We start from the raw sequence: 16981 nt of genomic DNA, 5'->3' as shown, positions 1-16981 counted from the left end.
GCATTTGAGGTTTAATAAGCATGGATCCTTTATTCAAGAGTGTAATAATGGCTCAAAATTTATTGCTAAATGCAAAAGACATAGGGAAACTCTCATCTCAAATGCATGTCTCCCAAAACTTATGGTAAAGAAATTTACTTACGACAAGGGTGAAGTTCAAGACTTAAAAACTTGATATGCATGAATTGATGGGTCCTTAAAAACATAAATATTTTTTAAAGATAACAAGATATCTCAAAATTTTTTAGTAAGATTACCCAAAATCCCCCAAATTATATAGTGTTTGCAAAGAAAAGCTATTTACAAACAACAATTTATTGTGTAGACTAAGTATACTTGAAGGTCATAAAAACCAAAAGACAATATTACATTAAGTGCAAATATTGGGTGTCTACAATTACATTTGCAATTTTGTTACACATACAAGTTTTTCGAATTGGAGATAGTAGATGATGAAGGAATAATAGTGCTTTCAAGGACAATGCTCTTATATATTATTTGTTCAAGATTGATGAATGTGACATGTTTTCCCTGACATCCATAACAACTTCTTGAAAGAGACAACTTGCCTATGGTATGCATAAAAACTCTGTAATAAAGAAAAATGTGCACACACGTTGTAACCTTGGCCTAGGAAATAAGCCTAACGCATTAAAGTTGGGGCTTTTTTTTATAAAAGGAGGTGCTAAACCATTGTATATCATCTTTCAATCTTTGGCTAATCATTTTGGACATCTCCATTTTGGAGTTTTAGACCTCCCAACTTTCATGGAGGTTGAGTGTCTATAACCACCATTGCAAGAGGTGAGTTTCATGCTACAGTTTCATGTCCATGTCCACCTTGTATTCGATGGCTGTGGCTATTTTTAGCCATATGCATGATGTGATTTAGCAATGGCTCTTTCAATTTCTCGATTTCCTGCAAGAGTTAGATCTATTTTCTGGTTAGAAGAGTTGGTGAGAGGCTCCCTTCATTACATTGGTATCAGAGCAAGTCTAGATCGGATTGTGTTGTCATTTTCAAGGATAAAAATGGTTATGCAGTTACTGGAGATACAAATGTTGGTTGCATTCTTCACTTGCCCAAGCTTGAGATCAACAACCATTGCTGATGAACTTTCTCTGCAGATCACGCGGCCATTTAGGATAAGGATCTGTTGCAGATTCAGATGGCAGGTCTACAATCCACAAAAGGAAGTCACGATTCTCTAATTTCGATCCTTGTCATTTAAGGAGCAGTAGAGCTGATGTCTAGGCATCAAATGCCATCGATAGTGAAGAGCAGATCGAGCTGCTGTCTATAGGATAGCAAACATCAGATCTTCATCACTTATGTCATCCGCAAGTATTTGTATGAGCCTGTGCTTATTCAACGACCTAAGATTGTTCATCTGCAAGGCATAATAGAGGATTTGGCATTGGTACTGGCTGGCCAGCGTTGGAGATCAGATTTATGGACATCCTCCTGAGGCCTAGCATTTTCAACTTGATCTGTGTTATGGCAATGCAGAGGTGTACCTTGGCGCTCTAGTGTTGGCTTCCGATGATCACTGGATCTCTGCACCACATTAGCTGAGGGCCTGAGTGTCTGATCAGCAGAATATTTATTTCTTTCCCTTTAGCATCACCGTGGATCTTTCCAGGCCCTTTTGGAGGTAGAGAATGAGGTTTAGCCTGCATTGAAGAGGACAAGCTCCGTGTCGATGGCCCTCTCCTCTCAGCAGATTGTGCTCTTTCAGGGGATGGCAAATCAGGCACATTAGCAGCTCCATTTCCATTAGGAGTCGGAAACCTGTGGAAGCATCATTCCAAGCTAGAGCATAACCATTCTTGAAGGCATGCATTAGAAGTGGTAGTTCCCAGCTTTGTTGTCTGCATCACCATGTTCAATTCAGCTACATTGATGGGGTACTTGAAATCTTATTGATTCTCTATTGCAGCCTCTTGAATCATTGAAGCGCTATCCTTAGAAAGGAGGTACACACGAAAATTATAACCCTGCCTTAATATTACTGATCCCAAAGAGTTCCAAACATAGCTTTTGTTTGCATATGAAGCAAAGTTGGCGAGTGGAAACTTGTCATCGCATCAAATAAATCCTATGTATCTTGCACCTTAATGGCAAGATTATCTGCCCCATGTTCATATGCAACAGCTGCTTCATGTCAAAATCCCACATTAAGGAAGTCCAACCTCTCAAATTCTCACAGAAACTATAAACCCCAGCAGATCTGTAACTGGTAATTGCAGGAGGCAGATGCAGCTTACACCTTGAGTTCAAATTCTCACAGAAAAGATAAACCCCAGTAGATCTGTAACTGGTAATCACAAGAGACGGATGCAGCTTACAACCTGAGTACATTGTGCCACCTATGATGTACTCCACATGCGTTCACTGCTGATTTGACACTTGATTCAGCATCATTTGCAGAATATTTCCAAGTACCATCAACTTCAGACAGGTCCCTGATTTTATTGAGGATCTCAACTACATTTTCAAGGGTTGAATCTTCTTTAATCTGATTCTTTATGATAGATAGAACCACAATAGAGAAATGAAGATCCAGTAGAGTATGGCTGTTGAAAGCAGATTTGAGGCAGTAAGCTTCAAGTCATCTTCAAGCAAAGGACATTGGAGGATTTCTGATATTCTAGCCACATAGAAAATATCCTTCTGCCAACAGAGTTCTATCTCAAGTGGTTTGAGTGTGTGGGTGTGTACATGGGTACGCAAGTTCAAACTTTGGGTGCACCCTTGAGGTACCTTCCATACTTTCAAGCCTTTCTCCATATATATATATATATATATATATATATATATATATATATGTATCCTTCAGTCCAAACTTAAGAGGAAGTTAGAATGTCTGTGGCCTCAATGCACACAGGAAACCAGAGTTGTGCATGGAGAAATGACAATTGAGATTTATGGGGTTGCTAAAGTGTAGACATCACAACAACTAATTCAGAATTCTATGGCAGGACCATCTGGCCAGTTCCTTCTTTTTCTTCAGTAGAACCTTCGTACAGATCACACAATTCACAAGGTTCCATCCTCCCACCTTTCATGGAGGTGAGTGTCCATAACCACCATTGCAAGAGGTCAGTTTCTTGCTGCAATTTCATGTCCATCTTGTATTCCATGGCTATGGCTATTTTCACTCATATGCATAATACGATTTAGCCATGGCTCTATCATTTTCTTGATTTCTTGTTGCACAACTTAGATCTATTTTCTAGCTAGAAGTTCTGGCTAGAGGCTCCCTCCATTACAAGCTCTTAGCCTTCTTGGCTACTTGGGGGTACAATTTAGTGCTAACAAAGTCTTGCTTCTCCACCAGAGCAGTGCTTTTTGTAATCCCTATCCATGTCATGTACTTTAAAAAAATAATGTACATGCTTGCTCTTGCCTAGTATAAGGTCCATGAATATGAAAGATGTGATGTACATTAAAAAAACAAGATTTATTGTATATTAAGTATATTCATGTTTCACAAATTGTATTTATGTTTCAAAAATCTGTACTTTCCTAAGATCTAAAAATATTGTAAAATTCGTTGTATTCAAAGATAATATGTTGATTTTTTCCTTGTCTAGCAATGCTCCATGATGCAAGCTTCTCCAAGATGACATTATGGCAGCAGAGGTACTATGTATGAGAAGGAAGGAACAAAAGAGAAGAGGGGAGATCGGTGTTTCAAATGACCATGGAGGAAGAAAGATATATAGAGGAAAGTTTACAATAGAGAACAACCTATGTGAGAAGCTACTATATAGGAAAGAAGGAACAAAAGAGAAGAGGATAGAACAATGTTTCAAATGATTGTGGAGGAAAAATAGGCGTGATTTTGGTGAGAAGAAAAAGAGAAGAGGCAATAATGATATCTTCAAATGATAATAAAAGAAAAAGTGGACAAGATTTTGGTGAAAAAATTTAAGAACATAATATTTAACTTTTTTTTTCGGAAAACGCATAACAATTGAAAAGTGATCCCTTGACATAAGTTAAGGACCATATGGATTTAATGGCTGATCTCGGAGATGAACCATATATTCTCTTGTAACTCATGTTTGAATGACCCGATTTGGAGGGTCCATTTTACTAAAACCTCAACTAATTAGTAAGTTAATCATTCTCTTGTAGGGCCCTTTTTTGAATCATTTTTCATCCTAATGGGTAGATATGATGTTAAGCAGCTCTTTACAATCATTTGTGGTTTGAAGAAAGGACACGAAGGACTTATACAAGGCCTCATAATTTAAGGAAGAACCTTCACTTGTTGAGATGAAGCAGATTCTTAGAGATAAAGATCAAAGACCATCAACCATGAAGAACATTCATGATGTTACCTATACAAGTACTTATAAAAGCATAATTGACAAAGCCCTCTTCTCAACAAGAGGAAGAGGAAGATTCAACATCCAAAGAAGAAGAGGAGACATTAGTTAAACTATCCCAATGACAATAATGTTTAACAATCTCATGAAGATAATCATTCTTCTTATGAAAGAGAAGTCCACTTCTCTAAGGTAGAGTATCTCATAACTCATGATTCAATGTTATTATTGTTCAAAACATGGAAATTTTGAGAAGGATTATAGGAAGACGTGAGCTTATTGGAAGGGAAAATTAGTCAACTTTGTTGATTATGAAGAAAGCTCTTAATGGTTTTCTCATTTGGCTCTCTACTCTCCATTGACGAAATTACACAAACATATAGTGTAGACCTCGGAATTAAAAAAGAACCATGGTGGATTGATAATGGACCAAGCTTCCACACAACATCTCATATTGAACATTTCTCTTAGTTGGATTCTACTCACAATAGTAATATTTACACCCCAAATAGTACTCCTAGTGCTATTACAAGCAAAGGAGACATACCTAGCTAGCTAAAAACACAAGGCTAGAAAAATACACTTGGAGATGTTCTCCTAGTACCCTCATTGAGCATGAACCTACTCTCAATTGGAGTCACGATAGTAAATGGCTTCAAAATAAAGTTTGAAGCCAAGTAATGCCTCATCAAAGATACAAAAGATGACTACAAAGTAGTATCAAAAGAAAATAATGTTGGAAAAACTTTTCAAACTTGATGAATCACCATCATCACTTGCATCCGTATAAGATGAAATACCAACCTCAATTTTTTCTACTAAAATTTTGAATAAAAGATATGGACTTTCAAAAGCATGTATGTGTTGAGGTCTCAAGGCATGGTTTTGGGCATACCACCACTGTAAAGGATTGGCAAAATTTATGAAGTATATTGCATTCAAAAATAGTTAGGAACTAGGTTCTCAAAGGAAAAAGCATTAAAAAAAGTCCTTAATCTCTTTCATATAGATGCATGTGAATCAACTCATACACCTTCAATAGGTCGACATACATACTATTTTAGCCTCAAGTATCTCATCTAAAATTATTTGGATGCTTAGCGAAAATGAAGAAACTCAATGAAAGTTTGAAAAATGTGTGTTTGTGGGACATGTAGTGTGAGTAAATCCTACAAGCTTTTTGATCCAATCAATAAGGAAGCTTTTGTGTCAAGCAATATTATATTTGATGAAAATGCAAGCTAGAGAAATTAGCTATGTTCTCATATTTGGATACGTGCTTTCTACATCTCTTAAAGCACAAGTAGCAATAGCTATGGAAGAAGGCAATATTGAATACTTGGAGAAAAATATGAAGAGCATCAAGAAGCCTTAAGGATGTCTACAAAAAATGGGACACACCAAAGACTAACATATCAAAGAGGCAATATTGAATACTTGGAGAAAAATATGAAGAGCATCAAGAATCCTTAAGGATGTCTACAAAAAATGGGACACACCAAAGACTAACATATCAAAGAGGTAATAATTCTCCTCAACCTTACAACATGATGAACTTGCAACACACAAGAATGCATGTGGTAAAAGGGAATGGAAGGATGCTATGAATTAAAGAATGCTTGCATTGCATAGGAATAACACTTGGATTTGTATCAACTCCCACCCAACAAGAAAGCCATATTACATAAATGGAAATATAAGCAAAAATTTAGCAAGGAAGAACATATTAACAAATGTAAAGCTAGGTTGGCTACTACAAGATTTTCTTAAGAATATGGTGTTGGTTATAAAGAGACTCATACTCCTATATGCAAGGTGAGATTCGTCAAGTTTTTGCTATTTGGCTACTCTTGAAAACTGGAAGATATGGTAGATGGATGTAAACAATGCCTTTCTCAATGCACAACTTGAGGAAGTAATCTACATGAAGCAAGCACAGGGCTATATTGTAAGTCAAGACTATTTGGTATGCAAGCACAAAAAGAGCTTAGATGCATTAAAACAAGCTCCAAAAGCTCAATAGGGAAAAATGATGAGTACCTCAAATCTCAAGGTTTCAAAAAGAGTAATGTTGATCATACTATCCAATACAATATTAAAGACAATGATATTGTACTTTTTACCTTATATGGATACAAGGAGTAGTGATAATTTGGTGGAGGATGTAAAATCCAAATGTGCACATGAGTTTGAAATGGAAAGCCTTGGATACTTGCATTATATCTAAAGCATTGGAATTTGCATGATGAATCAAGTGGCATATTCATTTCTCAATAAAATTACCTTTACTCTATCCTTGAAGAATTTGGTACGGATAGCTTCTACACCCACTAAAAGGTGAGAAGGATCGAAGCTTGCTTGGAAGTGAGCTATGGCGGAGAGTAAGAGTAAGAACAGAGAGAGACACAAAGGGGAACTTCAACAGTCACAATGTGTGATGGGCCTTCCTTTATTCAAACTGTCACTAAAAGAATAAAGAATAAAGTGACGGTGACGGGCGCCCGCCACCTGCAGTGTGCAGTGGTGGGTACTGTCAGTGTAGTAATATACGGGCAGCTAGGCAGAGGTGCCTTTACCCCCAACAACCTCCCACTTAAAGGTGAATTTTTCCCAGTGAGGAGTGAAAAGAAAAAGACAAGATAATACAATGTATACATGTACAACACGATGAGGAAAAACACCATCTCATCCAATGCCCATCAATCTCTTGAGGCAGGCAAAGCGCTCAATAGGGAGGCTTTTCGTGAGCAGATCTGTAGGATTTTCATTAGTGGAGATCTTAACAAGGTCAACAGATTTGTCCTCCACAACCCCACGTATGAAGTGGTACCTCATCTCAATGTGTTTTATCTTCGCATGGAAGACCGGATTCTTGGCTAATTGAATAGCATTCATAGAATTCGAATGCAGCGTAGGGATAGTATCAATCCCAAGGTCATGAACCAAACGGCCCAACCATATAGCCTCCTTGCAAGCCTCAGTGGGGCTGCAACATACTCGGCCTCACTGGTAGAGAGAGCCATACATTTCTGAACCCTGGACATCCAAGAAACAACACCTCCAGGATAGGTAAAGACATAGCAGGAAGTGGACTTCCTACTATCTGCATGTCCTGCATAATCGGAGTCTATGTAGCCCACAACTCCTGTATCATCCTGGCTGCCATAGCAAATACACATATTTGCTACGGCCTTCAGGTATCCCATGATATCCTTTACGACATCCCAATGCTTTTTGCCAGGTGTAGCCATATAGCATGCCATAATACCAACTGCAAAGGCAATATCTGGACGAGTGGCTATCATGGCATACATCACACTACCCATGGCTGATGCGTAAGGGATCTTGACCATCTCGGCCCTCTGCTCATCTGTCTGCGGGGGCAATCGTCCTATGAAACCTTCACATAAGAAGGTAATGGGCAATTGATAGGCTTTACGTCTTGCATGCGGAAACACTCAAGGCGCTTAATGTGCATACCAAGAATGTGAGAGGCCTGTCCCAAATCCTTCATCTTAAAGCCCTTCTTCAGCTGAGATTTAAGAGCATCCAGCTCATCATGAGCTTTCCTTGCTATCAACATATCATCCACATAAAGTACCAAAATAAGCAATGAGCTATCATGGGATTTCTTCGTGTAAAGACACGGATCCATAGCACTTCTGTTGTAGCCCTGTGACTGTATAAAGGCATCAGCCTTATGATACCACTCCCTAGGTGCCTGCTTCAAGCCATATAGACTTTTCTTCAACTTGCATACTAGGTGCTCCCTACCAGGTTCTGCAAAGCCCTTAGGCTGCTCCATGTATATCTCATCATGCAAATCCCATGCAAGAATGCAGTCTTGATATCCATCTAGTACAAGTCCAAGTCAAGGTGCGCAACTAAAGCCAAAACCAAGCGTAGGGTGGTCATCTTGACCACAAGAGAAAAGACTTCATCAAAGTCAATTCCATGCTCTTGTTTAAAACCCTTAGCGACAAGTCTTGTATTTTAAGCCGACTTGGGGTTTCTAGGGGTACTTTTCAGCTTGTACACCCATTTGCATGGCAAAGCCTTCTTGCCCTTAGGCGGTGCAACCAAATCCCAAGTCATATTCTTGTGCAGGGAGTCTATCTCAGATTGCATAGTCCTCTCTCAGGAGTGACTCTCACTCCTATGTATAGCCTCATCATAGGTGAGAGGCTCTCCTGCATCTGTAACCAAGACATAATGCATCGAGGGCTCAAATCTATCAGGTGGATGTCTATCTCTAGTAGACTGTCTCACGGCAGGCTCTACGGCCGGTCTAACACCTTGGCCATATGTACCAACTGCTGTTGCAGGCTGTCCAACTGGCTATGCAGGAGCATGTGGCTCCTCATGGAATATAACCTTGCGTATCTCTACCACCTTCTCAGGCTGCCTATGCATCTTGTCTTCATGGAAGAATACATCATGGCTGCGGATGACTTTCCGCGCTTGCGGATCCCAGAGGCGGTAACCCATCTCGCCTGCATCCCCATAGCCAAGGAAAATGCGTTTGACACTTTTAGGATCCAACTTAGTACGCTTGTCTTTGGGCACATGGCAGAATGCCTCACATCCAAAGACACGTAGATGTGCATAAGATGAAGGTTTCCCAGTCCATACCTCCTTTGCAACCTGGAAATCCAAACCATTAGAAGGTGATCTATTTATGACATGCACAACTGTATTGACTGCCTCAACCCAAAAGCTCTGTGGTAAGCCTACATGGCTAAGCATACTGCATACACGCTCCTGGATGGTTCTATTCATCTGCTCAGCCAAACCATTCTAAGGTGGGGTATAGGGGGCGGTCAATTGACACTTAATACCCCTCTCGTCACATAGTTGCTCAAAAGCACGTGACACATATTCTCCCCCATTTTTAGTCCTAAGGCATTTTAGTCTATGCCCAATTTGGTTTTCAAAAAATGCAAGCCATCAGCCAAGACTTCAGAATTAAGCTTAATGGGGTAAGCCCAGACTTTACGCAAAAAATCATCAATGAACGTCACAATATACTTGGCACCACCCATAGACTGACATGGCATGGATCCACAGACATCCGAAGCCGACTTGGGGTTTCTAGGGGTACTTTTTAGCTTGTACACCCATTTGCATGGCAAAGCGTTCTTGCCCTAAGGCAGTGCAACCAAATCCCAAGTCATATTCTTGTGTAGGGAGTCTATCTTAGACTGCATAGTCCTCTCTTAGGAGTGACTCTCACCCCTATGTATAGCCTCATCATAGGTAAGAGGCTCTCCTGCATCTGTAAAACCAAGACATAATGCATCAAGGGCTCAAATCTATCAGGTGGATGTCTATCTCTAGTAGACCGTCTCACGGTAGGCTCTACGACTGGTCCAACACCTTGGCCATATGTACCAACTGCTGTTGCAGGCTGTCTAACTGGCTATGCAGGAGCATGTGGCTCCTCCCGGAATATAACCTTGCGTATCTCTACCACCTTCTCAGGTTGCCTATGCATCTTGTCTTCATGGAAGACTACATCATGGCTGTGGATGACTTTCCACGCTTGCAGATCCTAGAGGCGGTAACTCATCTTGCCTGCATCCCCATAGCCAAGGAAAATGCATTTGACACTTTTAGGATCCAACTTAGTACGCTTGTCTTTGGGCACATGGCAGAATGCCTCACATCCAAAGACACGTAGATATGCATAAGATGGAGGTTTCCCAGTCCATACCTCCTTTGCAACCTGGAAATCCAAACCACTAGAAGGTGATCTATTTATGACATACACAACTGTACTGACTGCCTCAACCCAAAAGCTTTGTGGTAAGCCTACATGGCTAAGCATACTGCGTACACACTCCTGGATGATTCTATTCATCTGCTCAGCCAAACCATTCTGAGGTGGGGTATAGGGGGTGGTCAATTGACACTTAATACCCCTCTCATCACATAGTTGCTCAAAAGCACGTGACACATATTCTCCCCCATTGTCAGTCCTAAGGCATTTCAATCTATGCCCAGTTTGGTTTTCAAAAAATGCAAGCCATCAGCCAAGACTTCAGAATTAAGCTTAATGGGGTAAGCCCAGACTTTACCCGAAAAATCATCAATGAACGTCACAAAATACTTGGCACCACCCATAGACTAACAGGGCATGGGTCCACAGACATCCGAATATACCAATGCCAGAGGCTGACTCATGCGTGTCCTACCAGACTTCTTATGCGTATTCCTAGTTTGTTTGTCATAAAGACAATGCTCACATGAATCAAAACATACGTAGTCAAGGGGCGGTAACTACTGCAACCAGAAAGCATTTTCATTCCCTTCACGGACATATGGCGCAAACGGGCATGCCAAAGAGATACATGCGGGATGGAACCCACTGACAAAACATGGTCAACAGAGGACCCATCAACTACAAGAGGATAGAGGCTACCAGCTTTGGCACCTCTAGCAAGTACAAGTTTGCCACAGGTGATCTTCCAGGCAGAATCCCCAAATAAAACATGAAACCCAGCATCATCAAGTTGCCTTGCAGACATATGACTGCGTGTAAGCGTATGTACATGACGTGCATCCTATAACAGAAAAGTATTGCTAGTAGAGAATTGCAACCGTACATTCCCAATGCCAATAATAGCAAGTGACCTGTCATCACCCAAGCGAACTGAACTAGAGACAATGGGGTAGGAGTGGAACCACTCACAACATGGTGTAACATGAAATGAAGCACCGGAATCCAAAAGTTAGCACTACGCATACATAGAGTGAACATCGGTCAACGATGTAGCATCACAACAGCTAGCTGCAAGTATGTACTCCTCATGGGAGTCATCAGTCTGCATGACATTTATCTTCTCGATTTTCACACTAGATTTCGTAGGCATAATGCTGCGATCAGAGGACTTTTCATGTACTTTGTCTTTCTCCTTCTCTTTGCGCTTCTCATTGCGTAACTCATAACATTGTGGATGTATATGATCCTTTTTGCTGCAATGATGACATGTCACATTAGCATTTCTCCCATGAGACTTGTTGCGTGACTTACCATGTGACTTAGACTTAGACTTATGCGAGTCTCTGCCATGGCCATTCCCACACTTATTCTTGCCATTACCATCTCTGCCTCTAACAGTCAAAGCATGCGATGCACAAGAGGCATCCACGTTCTTACAATCGATCTCTTCTTACAGAAGAGTACTCTCTACATCAGGCAAGTTCAAAATCGTAGCAGGAGTACATAAGGCAGTGCGGAATACATCCCATGGCTCACTCAGAGTCCCAAGCAAAAACAATGGAGTAATCTCATCATTAAAGGTAATACCCTACGAAGTCAAGTTCTTAATAATAGCATGGAATTGGCTCAAGTGAGTAGACATCATCATATTCTCCTTCATGCGCAAGTCCATAAGTTGCTTCAATCAATACATCTGACTTGCTGGACTTTTCTTGCCATATAGATTTTTGATCTTATCCCAAAGCTGCCAAGCACTCTGTGCTTCCTCAACCACATTGTAATATACATGTTTAGTGAGAGACAAGATGAGGGTGGACTTGCATAACTCATCAAACTCATCCCATTCATCATCACTCATAGTTTCAGGCTGCTTGCCATGCATTCTTAGTGGCTTTATCTGCGATTTCTGCACCAATACATGCCAAACTTGGCTTTTCCAATAGGCATCATTCGTACCATCAAGCTTAGTGATGTTGAAGATAGCACTGTCATCCCATTCGTCATCAGTCATAGTTTCAGGTTGCTCGCCATGCATCCTTAGTGGCTTTATCTACGATTTCTACACCAATATCTGCCAAACTTGGCTCTTCTAATAGGCATAATTCGTACCATCAAGCTTAGTGATGTTGAACATAGCACTATCAATGGAAGAAGAACCCATAATGCAATCCAAAACAATGCAGAAAATCCAAAACTGCTTGCTGTTTTCTACTGTAAACAGCAAAAATACCACTAAAACCAAGGCAAAATGACCACGAATTGATAGCTAATGATGTTGCCCACCAAGTACCATCAAAAGTATATAAAATCAGGATGATTCACCATGAAAATTTCACATCAGTTCATATATAATTGCTTGCTGTAATAAATTACAGCCAAGTACAATGAGAGCAAACTGTAGGCAAAACCAATGCACCAAGTCAACCACGGATTGTCAAAGCATAACCAGCATCAAGTGGGCATAAATCAGCATATGGCAGTCATATGAACATTGAGCAAACACCCAAGTATGTCAAACGAATCCGTCAGTAAGTCGGCACACCCCCTGTGTAATAGGGCAAAGTGTACACAACACTAGTAAGACATGACACAAAGAGGTGTATGCTCAGGGAGTGTGAAGCCCAAATCAACCCAAATACATGCATATGGACCATGGCATATGAACCATGCAACATCCAAGTGAAGAAGATCCCAGTCTCAGAAGACTCAAGGCTCAATAGCATAAACCACCTGCTCAATGTTTGTCAAACATCCAATGATGCTCCCACTAGCAAAAAAGCCATATGGATCAAGGCAAGAAGCTCAAGAAGGGCATATGAGAGCACCAGTGACGAAAGATCCAAGACCAAACATCAATAAGACATCATGAGCATATAGGATCTGTAGCCTCTAATTAGAGCATCCATAAACATCAATTGTATCCTAAATACAACTCTGGCAAGCCAAGAAATATCCCAAGTAAGTTCCCAAAAGCCAGTTGCAAGCCAAGACAAGGCACTAGTAGCAATTGGCTCCAAACAATGTAAGTAGCATGTAGTAGTAGCATAGGCCAAGCATATCAAGACCTGTCAAACATAGGTAATATACATGCCATATGTACATCCAAGGCAGAGCATCAAATGCATTCCAAAGCCGAGCTCAAGCTCAAATGAAGATCCGGAACCAAAGGCAAGCTCGATGTCGTACCCTGAAGGTCAATACTTCATTACATAGTCCAAAGACATAGCCCGAAACCAATAGGCATCACCAAACTGGAGGTAAAATAACTTGTCAACCAAGGTAGCATAAATCCCAACCAACAACGAAGTGTCCGCATCCAAATCAAGGCTCAATAGCTCTCAAATAGTATATCCGAGCATAAACCATGATGACCAAGCATCAATACATCCAACAAAATACCCGAATGTCAACAAAGAGCATTATGCATAAGCCGTCCTTGATAAAACCTTACTGCCCAAACAATGTACAACAATAAATCCTTGCATAAATCAAGCTATGGAAGCTTAAACCAAGTCCCAAAGCATTTCAAAACATTGGGCAAACATCCCCAAAGTATTTGGATATCAAATACCAAGCCTCGGGAGCATCACATAAGCTAAGAGCATGACATTTTCTTGCTGTAGATCAACTCAGATCTGTTGCAGAAAACTCTGTGATTAGAATTTGGTAGATCTGACATCGCCATCGCGTCCGATGCGTGCAAAAACCCCAAGTTAGACTCTTATCTTGCATAAATCGGATTCTGGATACTCGAGATATGAGAAAAAACGGAAATTTTGAGCCAGATTTTGAAACAAGCGCCAAAAAAAAAAGAGTTGACTGTGGGGCCTGCTAGTTATGTTGAGGATAAGGAGGCAGATGGGGGCATACAAGGTGCCCAATGAAGCCAAGGAACACCTGCAAAGAGCCTATGAGGGCCAGGGAGAGGCAGGAGATGAAATCTTACCTCGAGGGAAAGAAGCCATGGTTGGCATTGAAGCTCCAAGCTCTAGGTCTTCAATCTGGACTGAAGTAATGCCGGGCCAAGCTTCATGATCAAGCTCTAATCCAAAGCTCTGATACTAGTTGAAAGGTGAGAAGCATCGAAGCTTGCTTGGAAGTGAGCTATGGCGGAGAGCAAGAGCAAGAAAAGAGAGAGACACAAATGGAAACTCCAACAACCATAATGTGTGACTGGGCCTTCCTTTATTCAAACTGTCACTAAAGAATAAAGAATAAAGTGACGGTGACGTGCGTCCGCCACCTGCAATGTGCAGTGGTGGGTACTGTCAGTGTAGTAATACACGAGTGGCTAGGTAGAGACGCTTTTACCCCCAACACTCACAAAATCAACCCTCAAGCTAACTAAGGATAAAAATGGTATTTCTTGTGATTCTATAGTATATAATAACCTTATCGGTTCTCTCATTTCTTTGACTATGACAAGCCATGATATTTATTATACAATCAATTGACTTGCTCAGTTTATGCAAAGCCCAAGATATCTCATTGGGTGGTAGCCAAAAGAGTATTGAGATACTTGAAAGGTACTCATCATTGGGGTATATTATATGCATGTGATAAGTTAAATCTGCATATATATCTCACTTGAATCTCTAGCCAAAAAAATAAATTCATGCATCAAAGGACCATCCATGTTGAAGTAAGAGATAACTTTATCAAATGTTGAAGTGAGAGAGAACTTTATCACTATACTACTAAGGACATTGTTGCTAATGTTTTTAAACTAAATATCTAGGGAAAGAGATCCCCTTCAAACATAGAGAGGGACTTCACATGATGGAGCTTCCCTTAAGGAAAAGTATTTGAGAAGGGAAGAATCCCCATGAAAGGCTCTAAAGTCTTCTTATCGTTACTTAGATCATTAGATTTATTTCTTCATTTTACATTTTTCATCTTGTATTCAGAGGTGTTGTTCTCAACTTGAGGGAAAGTGTTAAAGTATCCAAGGTCACACCATTTCTTCACAAAAGCGTAAACAACCCTTCTAGTTTAGTAAAAAGAAAGAATAATGTTATGATGGTAGCACTATGTAAAAATATTACCCAAGGTCATGCGTTTGACTTATAAGTTCTATTGATAATATAAAATACATGTGCTTGGATTGTGCAACAGTCACATTCAATCAAAAAGTGAAATTTAGGTTTCAACCTTTATGGTAAGCTGTTTTGTAGAGCTCATATCTCTCAATCCAATGCTTAAACTTTAAAGTAGTTAAAATATGAAATAGTCATCTCTTTATGTACTACAATATGATTGTTAGAATCTTCCAAATTTGATCTCTTGTTAATTTCATAAAACCACCAAGTTCGCCAGGTATCTACTTGCAAATCTAAGATGTACCCATCTGCTTGCCTAGGGAACTAAATAATTGAAGCTACAATAATTATCTTAAGATGGAATATCAAGAAAAGTTACTACCTACTGTATAATGGAGCATCTACCTACTAAAGGGTTTCTCAAGATTGAGATACATTAGTTGTTCTGTACAATTGGATTGCATTTCTTGATTGTTATGCACACAATATGATAAGCAATGTGAGACACTATAGAACTGTAGCACTAAGAGTGGTGAGATACTATAGAAGTGTAGGATTGAGAGTGGAGATTGGTGCTTATTTTATCCATCACTCTTATCATTGTATGTTAGAGGTGATTTAGCTCCTTAGCATTAGTTTTGGGTTCGAGAATTAGCCCATCACTTGTACTTAGTAGCCATCGCTACCATTCTTCATTGAATAAAGACTACTATTTTTATCTATTACATTGTCACTATATTTTTGATAGCAATTGTGTTTCATCTTCTCTTCTGCAAAAATTTGCTCAAGAGTAACAACTCTCTTCAGAAACAAAGCAATGAGGGCATGCATTGGGGCTTCACGTCCATCTGATTACATTTGTTATTGAGTGGGGTTTGGAGAAAAGGAGAAAGATAACTAAGCATTAAGAGAGTCATCACTTTATGTGGAGCTAGCAACGTGATGCCAATATGTGACAAACTTGCATCTACTTGGTGCCACAAGCTATATTCTATAGCTTCTTTGCAACATGAACATGATTCATCGTATTAAGCCCACATTAGCCAATTGACACCACCAAGTTTCTTATCAAGGCTAAGCATTCCAAATATATCATTTTTATCTTTGTGTAGGATGGAGAATTAGTAAAACAATATTCTTGAAATAAATGGATACAAAACATAAATCCCCTAGAGACAAGGGTGCTAAATCACTATTAAAGTAACTCGGTGCTTGTTGAAGCCACATAAAATAGAAGCACTAACCTTTCTATTGCTTAGTCGAAGTAGAGTTGAGAGAAAATAGGAATGTTGCAACTAGAAATTTAAATAGACATAATTATGCTTAGCATTGTTAGCAAATGAAACACTAAGGTCCATGAGATTGGAGGTTGAAAATTTTCCAAAACAGTGAAAAGGAGGTGTAGGCAAAAATTTCACAATAAATATATCCCACTGAAAAAGTGTATATTCAATTCAAGTGAAGTCCGCAATGAAATGGCCAAAGTGAAGGTTTCAATGTGCAATAACCAAAGAAGGCACTTTGAGGCAAAAGCCCCAAATTTTGGTGAATGAAAGATGGCGAAGCACGAAGACAATGTCAAGAGAGGAGGGATAGTTCACATGCTTAGGACACAAAATTTGGAAAAATCCATAAAATGTACAAAATATTTAAAGAAATTACATAAATAATGAGCCATTATTGCTCCAATGTCACCAAATGTCACATTGGATGCTGAATCGAGCATTCATTGTGATAAATTCAGACAAGATTTTGCAAAAGCTCCAATTTTTAAAATGAAATCAATTATGGAAAATAAACATACAATGAAAAGATCTAATTTGATGATGAAGCCAACAAGAAATCAAATGGATTTGTGGAAGGTACCCAATTTGTTGTTACA

At 39.6% G+C, this 16981-nt stretch overlaps 1 long non-coding RNA gene across 1 annotated transcript; it reads left to right on the top strand.

The window, feature by feature from the left end:
* The first annotated feature begins 739 nt into the window (after window positions 1-739).
* Window positions 740-3417, top strand: LOC148031063 (uncharacterized). Its single transcript, XR_015691976.1, has 3 exons — window positions 740-804; window positions 1129-2760; window positions 2983-3417. It is a non-coding gene; the product is annotated as an uncharacterized LOC148031063 (long non-coding RNA).
* The last annotated feature ends 13564 nt before the right edge of the window (window positions 3418-16981 follow it).

The sequence above is a fragment of the Lygodium microphyllum genome, chromosome 9 (assembly GCF_053477565.2).
Source record: "Lygodium microphyllum isolate KBCC chromosome 9, Lygodium_microphyllum_v1.1.10, whole genome shotgun sequence".
NCBI classification, from domain to species: domain Eukaryota; kingdom Viridiplantae; phylum Streptophyta; class Polypodiopsida; order Schizaeales; family Lygodiaceae; genus Lygodium; species Lygodium microphyllum.
The sequence above is the reverse complement of the archived record's forward strand: the minus strand, read 5'-3'. Positions and strand labels throughout refer to the sequence as shown.